The sequence below is a fragment of the Bombina bombina genome, chromosome 2 (genome assembly GCF_027579735.1).
Source record: "Bombina bombina isolate aBomBom1 chromosome 2, aBomBom1.pri, whole genome shotgun sequence".
NCBI classification, from domain to species: Eukaryota; Metazoa; Chordata; class Amphibia; order Anura; family Bombinatoridae; genus Bombina; species Bombina bombina.
This window is the reverse complement of record NC_069500.1, coordinates 1,123,810,931-1,123,827,551: the sequence shown is the minus strand read 5'-3', so window position 1 is coordinate 1,123,827,551 and position 16,621 is coordinate 1,123,810,931. Positions and strand designations below refer to the sequence as shown.

General features: G+C 36.4%; 1 protein-coding gene across 10 annotated transcripts in view; it reads right to left on the bottom strand.

The window, feature by feature from the left end:
* The window catches only part of RAPGEF2 (Rap guanine nucleotide exchange factor 2), a 652,959-nt gene that overhangs the window by 267,766 nt on the left and 368,572 nt on the right, over positions 1 to 16,621 (bottom strand). The window contains exon 1 of one of the 10 annotated variants that reach the window (XM_053703795.1): positions 4,076 to 4,834. The exons of the other annotated variants lie outside the window; for them this stretch is intronic. The gene's annotated coding sequence lies outside the window, so the exon portion shown is untranslated. Of the gene's footprint in view, positions 1 to 4,075; positions 4,835 to 16,621 lie in introns of those variants that run through there. 10 annotated transcript variants of the gene reach the window in all.

The following is a 16,621-nucleotide window of genomic DNA, read 5'->3' as shown; positions in this document are numbered from 1 at the left end:
ATCAGACATGGCCCTAGCATTGTCAGCGCACTCTGTTCTCACCCCAGAGTGATCACGCTTGCCTCTTAGTTCTGGTAATTTAGACAAAACTTCAGTCATAACAGTAGCCATATCTTGTAATGTTATCTGTAATGGCCGCCCAGATGTACTAGGCGCCAAAATATCACGCACCTCCCGGGCGGGAGATGCAGGTACTGCCGCGTGAGGCGAGTTAGTCGGCATAACTCTCCCCTCGCTGTTTGGTGAAATTTGTTCACATTGTACAGATTGACTTTTATTTAAAGTAGCATCAATACAGTTAGTACATAAATTTCTATTGGGCTCCACCTTGGCATTGGAACAAATGACACAGATATCTTCCTCTGAGTCAGACATGTTTAACACACTAGCAAAAAAACTTACAACTTGGTTATAATCTTTTTTAGCAAAAAACGTACTGTGCCTCAAAGAGGTACTAACGATTAAATGACAGTTGAAATAATGAACTGAAAAACAGTTATAGCATCAAACTTTAAAGCAACAAAACTTTTAGCAAAGGTTTGTTCCCATTAGTAAAATAACAATAATTAAATTTGACATAAAAAATACAAAGCAACGTTTTTATTCACAGTCACTATAAGAATTCTCACAGCTCTGCTGAGAGAATTTACCTCCCTTCAAAGAAGTTTGAAGACCCCTGAGATCTATCAGAGATGAACCGGATCATGCAGGAAATATAAAAGTAACTGACTGGTATTTTTTGATGCGTAGCAAAGAGCGCCAAAAACGGCCCCTCCCTCTCCCACACAGCAGTGAAGAGAAACGAAACTGTCACAATTAGAGCAAAAAAACTGCCAAGTGGAAAATAATGCCCAAATATTTATTCACACAGTACCTCAGCAATGTAAACGATTCTACATTCCAGCAAAAACGTTTAACATGATAAATAGTTATTAAAAAGGATTAGTGACCTTTAACAGAGTAGTTCCGGTGAAATACCATCCCCAGAATACTGAAGTGTATACATACATGTCATTTTAACGGTATGGCAGGATTTTCTCATCAATTCCATTCAGAAAATAAAAACTGCTACATACCTCAATGCAGATTCATCTGCCCGCTGTCCCCTGATCTGAAGCCTTTACCTCCCTCAGATGGCCGAGAACAGCAATATGATCTTAACTACTCCGGTTAAAATCATAGTAAAAAACTCTGACAGATTCTTCCTCAAACTCTGCCAGAGAAGTAATAACACGCTCCGGTGCTATTTTAAAATAACAAACTTTTGATTGAAGTCATAAAAACTAAGTATAATCACCATAGTCCTCTCACACATCCTATCTAGTCGTTGGGTGCAAGAGAATGACTGGGACTGACGTAGAGGGGAGGAGCTATGTGCAGCTCTGCTGGGTGAATCCTCTTGCATTTCCTGTTGGGGAGGAGTTATATCCCAGAAGTAATGATGACCCGTGGACTGATCACACATAACAGAAGAAAGTACTTTACTGTAAGCTAATGACGTGTATGTAAGTCCTAATGAATATCAAAAGATTGAGGGCAATTGTGTTCTGGGAAGGAAATGCAGAAAATCTGCACACTTGCTTGTAAATGGGGGTTTGTTTTCATTAAAAGATATGGTATTGGTTCTAAATGAGACACTCCCTTTGTGTCGCAATAATTACGGCCCTAAACCCTTACTATTACTTCCATGCCTAATTGCACAAGAGTCATTGACCGGTGTTCTTACAGATGGGCAGAGGAAGATGAGATAGATCCTGGTATTTACATGAGCAGGAAGACAGAGCCTAAGCCAGCAGCTATTGATTTCAAACACGTTTGATTTTTACAAGCAGCAGTCTTAGAGACTCAATAATTGGGAGAAGACACGCCTGACATAAGCCTGAGTTGTGTCTGCGCTGCTTCCAGTCTCATTGTCTTCATAGAACTCAATTGTATCCATTTAGCTGACATTGTTAAAGTAAATGACATTGCAAGATCACACCTTGAAGTGTTCTTCAACAAAACAAAACACAAGCAAAGATGATTCATTCTCTGTGTACAACAGAATGTGATGGCTAATAAGCACCATCTCCCTATAATATCCCTCTAGTGGGTAGTTCCCCCCCATTCTATCCCATTAGCACCTACTCCCCAACTGTATTCAATTAACACATTGTATCCTAGTACTGCACACTCCCCTGTCCTATTCTACTGCGTCCAAGAAAAGTGCACAGCACCCAGGTAAAGTTTCATGTGCACGTGGAAAAAAGGGGGACTGTTAACCCCTTAAAACTCCACAGCACCTTTATTTATGCTTCTTCTCTCATGGGGGTACAAAAGTGTTTCAGCTGAAACACTGTACCTCCATGAGAGAAGAAGCATAAATACATTTTGTTAAATATAAGGTTCTATCGAATTTTTGTTTGTTGCTATCCTGTTCTACTAGTGTATAAGAATTATACTCAACCACGCTGGTACCCAACCACGGTAAGTCAGAGACCTCATCTAAGAGTGTCACAGCATTAGGCCTGACTGTAAAAATATCAAAAACTGCCTGATATTTCTGTGAACATTCTCTATTTTATAAGGTTTTTTAAAGCTATGCATTGTAACATATTACTTACAGTGTAACATATGAAGTTGGGGCGGGCGCTTGGCCATCTTCTCTGAGCATATCAAATAAATATTATGGTATGGAATTTTGTAGAAAACAATACTTTGTCTACGTTTTATGGAAGCAAATATTTTTTGTCAGTCCATAAACTTGTATAATTTAGATAAAAGTGAATCCAACTTGGCACGTATGAAATGTTTTGGCAAGTACACCCCTATTTAGTGGGGGGGGGACTACAAAGTATATTACACTTTACCATTATTACCCTAACTTATTTCTAAAGTTAAAGGGACAGTATACTGTAAAAAAGTTTTTCCCTTAATGTGTTTACAATTGCTTTTTTTACCAACTGCAGAGTAAAAAAATTATGAAAATGAGCTTTTTAAGGTTTATTTCTGTATATTAAAGCTCTGATTTTGTGTTTTGAAGCCACAGCCTAATAAAATAGGTTGAGCTTGTAGGTATAATCAGATCTCATTACTGTATCACATTGTGTACATATACCTGTTTCTTTATCTTATATCTGTCCTTAAAACAATCACCAATACTTTGAGAGAACAATGGAAAATCAACATTTTATTACCTTCACTCTGCTATATCCGACTGGGAGTGTAATTTCTTCTGCTGGCTGTGTTTACAAAGCTCATCTATAGCTGGTACGCGCGGCCACAAACTTTCAGAATAGGTGGGGATACCACATGCTAAATTAACAATTTCAAATGCCAATATAAGGGTAAAGGAGCTACTTGTAAACAATTTGATACACTCCAGCAGGTAAAGTGGATCATTGGGAACAAATTAAAGGGGAGAAAATGTTTGAGTAAACTGTCCCTTTAAGTGAAATTGCACAGCAGGGGGTACGTGTATTGGGTACACAATTACATGGATTCACAGGGGGGGGGGGAAGAACTGCAGATACAGAAAACAGACAAAACAAAATAAATTAATAATACTGCTGTTTTATACCAGGAACTCACCCATCATATCCCTACTGGCCAACTCTTCCATGATATCTCTTTAACTGGTACTGTACCATTCCACTGCTTTGCCAGCATGCCCTCTCAATCTCTCCTTTTACTACAAATGTTACCATATATTTACCCCACACTCACTCTCACCACCGTTTAGTCTTTACAATATGCAAAATAATATATTTTATGTCACCAACTACATCAAGTGATTATCACAATGGATATGCATAAAATTATCCAGTGTTTGATTCTCCACTTTCTTAAAAACAACATTAAAATAATCTGCCAGGAAATGATTGATCTACTAAGTGTAATGAGGCAAATACAGTTTGTGAGCAGATTTAATTTCTAAATTGCATCTATAAATTTGAATCTATAATTTAGCAAGTGATTGAGCTGAATCTTTGAATTAGTATGTGACTGAATTTAATTTATAATTCAGTAAATCAAACTCATAAAAGACTAAACAATAAAAATACATTAAAATGGCAAATATAATAAGCACACATACCTGTGAGTGGTTTCTATCAGTGGCCCAGAAGTTGCTTAGGTACCATAAAGTCATTTCAAAAACATTAAAACACTATCCAAGAAACCTCCAGCTTTCATTTCACAGCAAAAATGTTGCACAATCCAGGAGTAACTCAGTTAGGACCCTCAGACATGCAGATGAGTAAAGAACTTATGTAATCAAATCGGATGTATTATTACAAATGCAATGCATTGCCAATAGCATTTTGTTCACTCCACAAGTGGAAACCTGTCTATTGCAAACAATACAGAAGAAAATCCCAGTATGCTTGTATTGCTCCACACACAAAACACGCGAAAACACACGCAAAGTTACTTATCTAAGGAACTTTGTGAGTATAAGAAATCCAAGTATTATATCACAAAAAGAACTTGTAAAACAGGTTTAAAATGAAGTATCTGTAGTCTGAGAAATATTTAATCTGCTGAAATTGTCAATCCAAGAAATAGCCCCGTGCAATCTTTCTGTAGTCACAGGAAGCCAATTCATTCAGCAGGATCTCAGCAGCAGGGATTATCAGTACACGGAGTAGCAGCGTCCGTGCAAGGTTTCAGTAACTACAATGACGTATCAGAGGCATGTGGTGCTTAGGGGTTTATCCCTAAACATCCCTTTTGTTTAAATTCTAAGGCATGGAGATAATTAGGCCGCTCCCGTATTCCCACAGAAGAAGGGCGTTGCTTTATCCAGATGGCTGGGAGCTGAGCTAGTTGGTGTTCAGAGCTTGTCCTTTTCCCATGAAGGGGAACAGTGGTGTAGCACAGAAGCTCTAGCTACTGTATCTGCTGTCACCAGTGCTCCCTTGTCCAGGGCCTCTCATCTCACATTCCTCTGCTGCACGTTGGCTAATTCCACTCTGGAATGTCATTTCTCAGCTGTGGAATGTAAACTTGTTCATCACTAGCAAGCCAGTGTTAAAGGGAGCTCTTTATGCCTTCACACCCAGTGCTTTCACTTCACGGGGAAGATGGGAAAAGCTTATTTTAACAAGTCGTTTCTGCCAAGAAATGAGAAGTGATCTGTCTCAGACACCTGTGGCATGAAAGGTGTTACTGAAGCTGATATTTTACAGCTAAAGAGAAAAAATATTCTGACACTACATAACCAACACAAGTCTATGCATTCTGACACAAGCTTTACAATCAATGCAATATATCCAAAGACCAGAAAGCTACTAAGTTTAATTGGTCTCAGGGTTTACAATATGCAGTAAACACATAAACAATAACATTGTAACCCCTGTATTAATGTAGTTATGAGTACAACAGTACTGACAGCAATAAAATCTCACACTTGCAGAAATCTTGCTCAACTAAAAAACAAGGACAAAGGGCCAAGGCATTGGAAACATTTTGCAATTCGGAACCCCAAGAATATAGCATCCAACTTTGCATATACGTTATGTGGGTGCATCTGAATCAAAGTGAGCTGCATAATGTCAGATGGGCCTGTATTTAGGGCTCACTTATCTTCTAATACATACAACTGTAACATCAGCTGTGGAACTAAAACTACTCACATGATAGATCTTGATTTTTCCACAATGGAAGAGAAATGTTGGGAATAAAATAATAAATTCAAGTTGAAATTGTTAATGTTGAATTCATTGCATTAAAAGGGACACAAAGCCAACATTTTTCATGATACAGGCAAAGCATACTTTTTTAATCAACCTTCCAATTTCCTTCTATTCTAACATTTGCTTCATTCTCATGGTATCTTTGTTGAATGAGCAGTAATGTACAAATGTGAGCTAATTGAATACATTGGGTGAGCCCATGACAAAAAGCATATGTGAAGCCACTAATCAGCAGCTAGCTAGCTCCCAGTAGTGCACTGCTGTTCCTGAGACAATCTAAGAAATCTTTCCAATAAAGACTACAAGATAGCAAAGCAAATTAGTAGAGCTAATATGGAAAGTTGTTTAAAAACGTATGCTCTATGTAAATTATGAAATACAAATTTTGGACATTAAACACTTTGAGATGGTAATATAAAATGATAAATCATGTGTGTATGTATATATATATATATATATATATATATAAACATTAATTGAAAAAAAAAACAAAAAAAAGGAAATTTATGCTTACCTGATAAATTGATTTCTTCTACGATACGACGAGTCCACGGATTCATCCTTACTTGTGGGATATTATCCTCCTGCTAACAGGAAGTGGCAAAGAGAACCACAGCAGAGCTGTATATATAGCTCCTCCCTTGACTCCACCCCCCAGTCATTCGACCGAAGGTATAGGAAGAAAAAGGAGAAACTAAAAGGTGCAGAGGTGACTGAAGTTTTGAACACAAAAATATAATCTGTCTTAAATTGACAGGGAGGGCAGTGGACTCGTCGTATCGTAGAAGAAATCAATTTATCAGGTAAGCATAAATTTCCTTTTCTTCTACTAGATATGACGAGTCCACGGATTCATCCTTACTTGTGGGATACAATACCAAAGCTACAGGACACGGATGAACGGGAGGGAGAAGACAGAAACCTAAACAGAAGGCACCACTGCTTGAAGAACTTTTCTCCCAAAAATAGCCTCAGAAGAAGCAAAAGTATAAAATTTGTAAAATTTGGAAAAGGTATGAAGGGAGGACCAAGTCGCAGCCTTACAAATCTGTTCAACACAAGCATTGTTTTTAAAAGCCCATGTGAAAGCCACCGCTCTAGTAGAATGAGCTGTAATTTTTTCAGGAGGCAGCTGTCCAGCAGTCTCGTATGCCAAACGGATGATGCTTTTCAGCCAAAAAGAAAGAGGTAGCCGTTGCTTTTTGACCCCTACGCTTTCCGGAGTACACAACAAAAAGGAAGAAAATAAAAACTATCATTTTATCACCTCTTTCACTTTACCCCTTCCTATTACTTAGTATAGGCAAAGAGAATGACTGGGGGGTGGAGTCAAGGGAGGAGCTACATAGACAGCTCTGCTGTGGTGCTCTTTGCCACTTCCTGTTAGCAGGAGGATAATATCCCACAAGTAAGGATGAATCCGTGGACTCATCGTATCTAGTAGAAGAAAAAAAACAATGGCACTACTTGTTATCTTGTCTTGCTGTGTATCTGAATGAACAGTAAAAAGGGGTAACGGACCCCTAGAAAGAAATACACGTCAGCCTCATGAGTACGCTCAGAATAAATATCAAGTATAAGCATCAACACTAATATGGAGAGTGGCTTATGGTGATTAAAGTGAAGGTCAAGTCTGGCATAGTCGCTCACAACGTTATACCATAAATATAAAATGAGATAGATGTTCATTCATGAATTTTCATACTACTCGTCTAAAATTGAAATTTTCACCTTATAAATCGCGGCCGTTTTCATTCCATAGTCCGCCCGCCCGCCATCTTTCTAATAATGATTGACAGTTTTTAACGCTGTTATAGCCAATCATAGTTTTCACCCCGGGGCGTTCAGCCCCCTTTTCCTCTCGTCACTACTGCGCATGCGTTCTATAGATGCTTTCGTCAACAACATAATGCTCGTGCACAATACCCATTTGGCTTCATGCATTGTGCACAAGCTTGTTAGTGACATAGTGAATGTGCGGAACCGCTCGCTACGTCACTAGTCCAGAATAAGGAAGTGGTGGAGGGGAGGAGTCCCAAGAACAAACGGAGGTATAATATTTTTATTAATTATAAAAAATATATATATTTTATTGAAAACTGAGTTAGCGACTTGAATAAATACATGTTACACTTCACATTGATGCATTCTGTTTGCATTAGACTTGACCTTCATTTTAAATTAGAACTTTTATTAAATACAACCAAACATAAAAATAAAACAGGGAAGGACATATATTAAAAACACACAAAGGAGGGACTGATTGTATGTTCAGAGCCTAAATATAGCAAATATTGCAAGGCGAGGATTGCTCAGAGGACAGGTAAAGGTTTTTGAAACAGTATATATACCACTCGGCAAGTAATGTGAGATAGACTTGCATAGAGTAATATAACCCAATTACAACATGTGTTTAACACATCCCATATACAGCGTAACTTGCCTGTGACAAATAATTGACTGTGAATAAACTCTAATGTTGTATTGAGGCAAGTACGTGTGTAGTGCAGAGTTTACTCTACGTATTTTAACAATCTGCAAGTGCTCTAGCTATTAGATTTTATCCAAATGATTATGCAATATATTTTCATTATTTATTTGGTTCACTTTTCCTGTAATTCCTGTTAGAAATTGAAGTCCAGAACACTCTTCTATTCCACACAGCCATTGGCTGCACATATATAACTGTCCATAATAGGCCACGACAGAGGTGACCTAAGTTACAACATGGCAGCTCTTATTGTTTTATAGACACAAACTTTACGCTTATTTTGTCAATATTTAAACTGCTAATTAAACTTTAAAAAAATATACATCTACAAATAAAAAAACGGCTAATAAAATTATATTTAATAAATGCTTAAAAGGCATATTTTAGCAGTGAAATGCACTGTTTAATTCAGGACATATTATAAGCCTACATAAAGATTAATATTTATTGAAAGAGACAGAAAACACCTTGCAATAAATTCACATAATAGTTGAAAAAATGAAAAAAAAAATGTATGCATTAACACCTGTTTTTTTTTTTCTAATAACCAAACTATACCCACCAATTCACTTATTTGGAGTTGTTGATTGGGACTTGCTTTTGAAGTAGACAGAGCTTGCTACTGTCATTGTGTGAGCAAAGCTTTTGTTGTTTTGCCTTTTGTTATCTTATCACCTCTGCTGAGACTGGTTAGGCAAAGCTTTTATTGTTTTGCCTTTTGTTATCTTATCACCTCTACTGAGGCTTGTTAGGGACGGGTATATAGTAGAGTTAGGCCTGTGAAGTCCATAGTGTGTACTTTCAATTCTCAGAACTAGAAACTTACAACTTTTAAACTGAAATGACAGGAAACTAGACAAAATAATTAAAGTATTTTAGAAAGTAGTGTTAGCAAGCATAATTAAACATGTTTCAATTTCAAACCGCTTACTTCCCTTGATCATTTTAGTGCATCAATTTAAAAGGACATGAAACCCAAAACGTTTCTTTCATGATTCAGATAAATTATACATTTTTAAACAACTTTCAAATTGACTTCTGTTATCAATTTTGCTTTATTCTCTTAGTATCTTTTATTGAAGAAGCCATTGAAAACGAGCATAAAAGTTCAGCCACCAATCAGCAACTATCTCCAAGCTCCTGAGCCTATCTAGATATGCTTTTCAAGAAAGTATACCAGAAGAATGAAGCAAATTAGATAATCGAAGTATATTGGAAAGTTGCTTCAGATTGTTTGCTTTGTCTTAATTATGAAAGAAAAAATTGGGTTTCATGTCCCTTTAAAAATAAGAGAGAGAACCCCCCCCCCTGATTTTACGAAGAAGTTTTGTTTGTGGGTTGTTGTTTTTTTGTTTTTATTTTTTGCTAGCACGAATGGTTTCTAATAATGTATTTACTAATGTGTCGTATCTTCCCCTCCTCCAATTGTGAACTTTGGTGAACGTGCACCGGCTGTTCCTTTTTCCTGATTAAAATGGGATATCATCTGCATGTAGAGCTCTACCTGTCTATACCAAATTCATTTTAATTGTAAGCGAATATGTTGACATAACAAAGCACTGTTTTAATGGCTGTTGATAACAATAATCTCCAAAGACATTCTTCTCCAAACACCAGCTGTTTAACTCTTGTGTTTAATAATGAAATGTGTTAATGAGTTATAACAGATTTACAGCAAATATTATTTCTTAAAGAAACAGGCACAATGTTGTGTGTCCTCATTGGTATAATATATGCATAATGTAATTGGAAATTTCTAAAGAAAATGACAGACTCTAATGTGCTCAATTAAAAACTTGAAGAAGAGCAGAAGACATATTTGTCTGTCTATAAGTACATTTATTTTAAATGTATAGTACAAATTAATTACTGTTCTAATTGGAGGGTTTAACTAACCACTACATCAGGGGATGCTTTCAATTTTGTCTCTTTAGATTCAAAGCAAAACACAATTATCTCAAAAGATTGCAAAAATACCAGAACATAATGGATAGTATATTCCAGTTGAAATGTGTCAATATTTTTTTTTTCTACCAGGAAATTCTATTAAAGAGATGATAATGTTTCATTTTTGTACATATGCATCAGAAATTTAATCAATACATTGCAAACAATCTGCATACAAAATACAAGTTTTGAAACTCATTTTATTACAAAAAAAATTGTATTGCTTTCAGTGCAGAGGCACACCCATTACAAAAATCTAAAGTTTTATCATTTTGCCTCTGGGGAGTGGAAAAACCACAATTGTCACATTTAAATTACAGAAAACGCTGGCAAATTAAATAATGAAATTGCAGTGAAAATGTTTTATGGGGAATTAACTATTGAATTTTATAACAATGTCCCCTTAAAATCCATGAGGATTTTTGTACATAAATTCTATGTGCTTTTGAACTGGGATAGAATTTTCATGTGTGCGGGAGCAAGAAACAAAGAGCCAGGAAAGGACAAATGTATACATAAGTGCCATCTGAAGGCTAGAACAAACATTTTAGGCTTCTGGGATTTTCTAGGCTCCACTTACACCCATGTTCCTTAGGGAACAAAATGAGGTTTTAACTTTTCAATGAACAGGGATGTATTATGCAGTGTGTTGCACAACAATGATGGTAGTTAAAGCAGAGACATATACAGCATTCCTATCTCATCAATGAACTAAAGTACATGTACCAACAAGCTCTACAAACACAAGGCATACATTCTTTAAACTACTACAATACTTAAACTTAGTTCTGCAAAAAGTATCAGAAATGCTTCCAATTCAAGGCAATTCTAATTTTATAACAGGACATACCACTAACATAATCACAATTTGGAAAAAAATAGAGAGTTAACACAAATTAAACTATTAGTGTACGAAGATGGTAATATCAAGATATTTGAAAGTATTAACGAAGAGTTTGAACTTGAAATAGCCATTTATTTGCAATTTTACAGGCAAAACATTATGTTAATTAGTTAAAAACTATACAAATTAGAATGGAATTTGGGTAACCTAGAAAAGGTAATAGTGGCTTGGAGAAAAGGGATAACAAAATCATCTATAGTATATGTTTTACTGTTAGAGAAATATGCCACTAAATCAGTGACGTGCAGTGAGGTCAGAGGCTGGTGAGGCACTAGATATGATACGCCAGAAAAACACATGTACAGAGGGCCGCAAGTACCCCCAACAGGGCAGGTTTAAATGATAGCTGAACCAGTGCACAGGTGACATAATCAGAAGATGGGTGAGAGCAAGTTAGTAACCACTGAGTTACTGATCAGCTGATTACTTCACCTGTGCACTGATTCAGCTATAATGAAAATCTGGCCTGTTGGGGGTACTTGAGGACCATTGTTGAGAAACACTGCACTAAAGCACCAGCTCATCGGAAATGAATTGATTACCTGGAGAATGAAGCACACATACTCTGCTCACTGACACCCACACACACTCTGCTCACATACACACTCACACAATTCTGTGGCACAGTGCCAGTTACTAAGCAATTAGAATGATACACAATCTCTTCTCTACTCACTACTGTATTGTAAAAATAGAAATAATTTACCATACAAGTTTTACACAAAGGACAAGTTATCAATACTGCTAACACAGCTGCTGCAATATGGTGTTCAAGAAACGCACGTGCACATCCCACTTAGGTATGATCTTCAACAAAGGACACCAAAGGATACCAAAAGAATGGAGTACATAATAATGAAAGTAAAATAGAAAGTTTATTTATTTTGTGTGTGCAATTTCTATCTGAATGATGGAAATGTAATTATGACTTTCATGTTCCTTTCAAAAACTAATTTGATTTGCTGACATGGGGCCAGTAACAGTTGATGCTAATTCTCAAAATAGAAATAACTAGAAAAGTCTATTAAAATAACATGCTCTACCTCAATCATGAAAGTTTAATTTTAAATCTCTCCCTTTGACTATGTGTTTAACTTATTACTTTACAGTGGCATTATTTCTAAAAACATTTAACTGCAATAATTACATATATTTTTTAAATGACTCATTATCTCCTTTTATTAATATAAACTTGTATAAAAGCAGCACATATTAAAAACACAATGCAACAGCTTTCAATTGATTTGTGAATTACAAGTTAACAGCAGTCTTTAAATAAAAGGAGACACAGAGAAAAATAAAAATAGATACTGCATCCTCTGACTGAACAGACATAACTTATATGGAGTTTGTACCTAATTAAATCAAATAACCATGAAAAAGGAAGGCTTAGCAATATTCAATGTCAAAAACTTTAATTTAAATAATGTGGACACTGCACACTTAACTTCAAACTCTGGGTTTTAAATTATGGATTTAAATTTGAATTGACCCTTTGACTTCCTGTCAGTATTGGGTTATGCTCACTTACTGTCCCCCCCTGTTAATGAGCTGTATCTGAACACAATTTCTGAATCACAAGAGATGTAGAATACTACTTTACTCTTCTGCTTGGTGTCATCTGTTCTTAGGTTACCTCAGCTTCCTGTTGTGTCACATGACCCTGCTCACTGCAGCCTCCTTCTGATTATTCTATATATCCTTCACTTGCTCGGAGGCATCAAGAGGGGTGCCTCTTATTGGTCCCAATTTGTGCTGCTAATATATTGACAGAACACAGGTGGCGCTGCAGCACAGCTTTTCCTTTGACCGATATACTGCAATGGAGAGAAGCATTCCTGTACCTGCCTCTCCATAGCATTACATGGGGGGAAAATATATATATTTTTTTGACTTTTTTTTGTTTTAATTAAAATATAATTAAGCTTTGGCCACATATGGCAGGGTAGGCACTGCCTCCCCTGCCTCCTATGAGTGCACGTCCCTGCACTAAATACAATGGAAAATATCTTTGTAAAATGGTCAAACGATATAACCAGGGAGCTTATTTCAAATTAGAATGGTTAAGGGGAAATGAAACCCAAATTTTGAAGCACTTGAAAGTGATACAGCATAGCTGTAAAAAGCTGACTAGAAAATATCACCTGAACATATCTATGCAAAAAAGCAACACATTTCCTAAGTATTCACACCCCACTGTAAAGAGACTTTAAGGAGCCAATCAGGATGCTAGTCACTGGACTTGCATGGGAGTGTGCATCTGGTATGTGCAAGCACAATCATGCTAGTTTCCTATTCAATTTAAGGAACTTTTTTTCCAACCTGCAGCTGGACAGCTGCTAAAGTATGTGTTCCCAGAACACTTACTCTGGTGAGCTGAAGAAATTTTGAGGTAAAATGCCTTCCCTTTTTACATAGATGTTCGAGTAATATTTTCATGTCAGCTTTTTACAGCTATGATGCATCACTTTCAAGTGATTTAGCATATGAGTATTATGTTCCTTTAAATCAGCCACAATATCAGTTGAATTGCAAGAATAAAAATGGTTTGAAAAATTGGCTATGTTAAACAATAAGAATTGTTTTAAATAATATTATGAAATAGCTGATCAAAAACATTGCCTTAGAACGTTTTGGTATAAAATCATATATTTGTTAAATAAAATATATAATGTTAAAATTGAAGTTTGATATTTATCAAATATTGTTCTTTGATTACGAGTTGAAAATAGCTAAGGAGTATGATTTCCTTACATTAGCCATATTATTGACCAGAAAGATCATTTTAAAAAAAAAAAAATGGAAATGTATCAGTCTGCACAACCTTTATTATATTTATTAGACAGTTTTTTAGGTCTAGAACAACTAGATGTACAATGAGATTCTGAAAACAGAATGAAGAATCAAAAGAAAGTGTGAATATTACTTAAAAAAAAACATTTTTCTATACATAGGCAAAAACTAAATATTTATCTTTTAGGAATTTGGAATAATAGTGCCAGAAAAAGTAAGAGGAGTGTGGGACTTCACAGGGAGAGAGTGATGTAGCCACCAATCAGCAAGCGCTACCCAGGGTTCTGAATCAAAAAGGGCAGGCTCCCAAGCTTACATCCCTGCTTTCTCAAATAAAGATACCAAGAAAATCAAAAATTGGTAATAGGAGTAAATTAGAAAATTGTTCAAAATTGCATGCGCTATCTCAGGGGTCGCCAACCTTTCGGACCTCAGGGATCACTAAACTCACAATTTTGAATCCCATGGACCACTACCATGAATTTTTAAAAAAAGGTACAAACCTCTATAAATGTGTGTGTGTGTATATATACCCCCCCCACACACACACACACACACTGTACAGAATTAGTATAACCATAGCTAAGTTTTTACATTATGTATATATATTTACACATTTTGAAGAATTATTTTTTGGAATTAACTAAAAAACTGAGAGAATACTGACAAATGACAGATGAAGGGTGAATGTCAAATTTTGAGCTGGAAACAGAGAAGCACAAAGTGGGAAACAAAGAATTATGTTTAAAAGGACCACAAGACTTCCAAGTTACCTCCCCAGTTAGGAATTATTTAAAACTACTTATGATCATGGACAGACATTGGAGTCATAAATTAAGTTTATATCAGAAAGCTCTCAATATGGACATGAGCTAAGCATGACTGATATTACTGGCAATTACTATAATACTGGTGGGATATGGCTGATCTGCTAGATCAGCGGTCACCAACCAGTGGTCCGTGGACCACTGGTAGTCCGCGAGAAGATGTTGGTGGTCCTCGACACCATCAAGCAGGAATTAATCTCCTCTCATGGCGTTACCCCTGTTGCGCCGCAAACAGGGCCTGGGTTGGACATCAGTGAAAACCGATGGAGGAGTTAAATTACAATCTCCCTACTCACGTTGCATAGTACTGCGCAACTTGCGTAGCTAGATTGCATTTTTAACTCATCCTGCCCGGTGCGCTGCTCCGAGGAAGCTGCTTCCATTCTAAAGCCAGCAGAGGTTGGTACAGTCTTGGCTTTAAATAGTGTAATTAAAGTATATAAAAAAAGAAAAAAATTAATTTTATTAGAATAAAAAATAATGAATATTTTAATTAAAAAAAGAAGATGGAGGGGAGGAAGACAAACAGTGATGTAAGTCCATCTGAAGGAATGAAGAAAACTACTACAAAGAGATAGGTAAAGGGAAAAACATAAAGAGAATTTATTTTTATTTTAAAGATTTTTTTTTTTTGATTTTTTTTTAATACTTTAATTCCACTATTTCAAGCCAAGACTGTACCAACCTCTGCTGGCTTTAGAATAGAAGCATCTTCCTCTGAGCAGCGCACCGGGCAGGAGGAGTTAAAAATACAATCTAGCTACGCAAGTTGCACAGTACCACGCAACGTGCGTAGGGAGATTGTAATTTAACTCCTCCTCCATCAGTTTTCACTGATCTCCAGCCAGGCACTGTAGGGAGTTACGGCGCGACGGAGGTGACACTATCAGAGGAGATTAATTCCTGCTTGATGGTGTCAAGGACCACCAACACCTTCTCGTGGACCACTGGTTGGCGACCACTGCTCTATCTGAATCATGAAAGAAAATATTTTGGTTTAGAATGCCTTTAACATGCTAAGATCAGGGCAAATCCAGATCTTAGTGTGGTGCACTTTCACAAGGAGAAATCCAGTTCCGAAAAGAACTAAATGGCGCAAGCAGCCACCTTTTTCCTCCGCATTCAGATATTAGCAAAGTATCTGAATGCACGTCTAGTTGACACTATGTTAAAGGAACATAAAACCCAACATTTTTATTTGTGATTCAGATAGAACATGCAATTTTAAAAAACTTTCCAATTTACTTCTATTAACAAATTAGCTTCATTTTCTTGGTATCCTTTGTGGAAAGAGCAACTATACATTACTGAGAGCTAGCTTAACACATATGGTGAACCAATGACAAGGTATTGATGTGTATCAGACTCAAAAGGTATCAATCAGCACCTGAACCACTTGCACGCCACATAGGGGTACCACCAAACCCTACCAAATGTAGTGAAAGTCCAAAGAGTATGGCAGCAATAAGTGGTTTTTAAATGGTCTTTATTGGAGCACAACAAACAAAGTAGCAGCGACGTTTCCGGAGCTTCCTCCCTTTGTACAACAAACAAAGTAGCAGCGACGTTTCCGGAGCTTCCTCCCTTTGAGTAGCCACCAATCAACAGCTAGTTCCCAGAAATGCATTGCTGTTCCTAAGCCTACCTACGTATGCTTTACAGCTAAGGATATCAAGAGAACTAAACAAATTAGATAACAGAAATATACAGAAAAGACCCATAAACATTTCAACAATTCAGTGGAAAGTATAAGTATAATGATCACAATATTTAAAAAATGTGCTTGTACTATCTTTATACTGTAAACCTCAAAAATATAAATAAATTAAAAAAAGTGTGTGTGCCTTTATTTTTACAGAAGGCCTGGTATTTTTCCAGAACTTTTTTCAATTACTTTCATCAGTAGCATTTTGGATTAAAAACACACCAATTTTCCTATAACTGCATGTAATAGACACTACTATAAAGAATAATATACACAGAT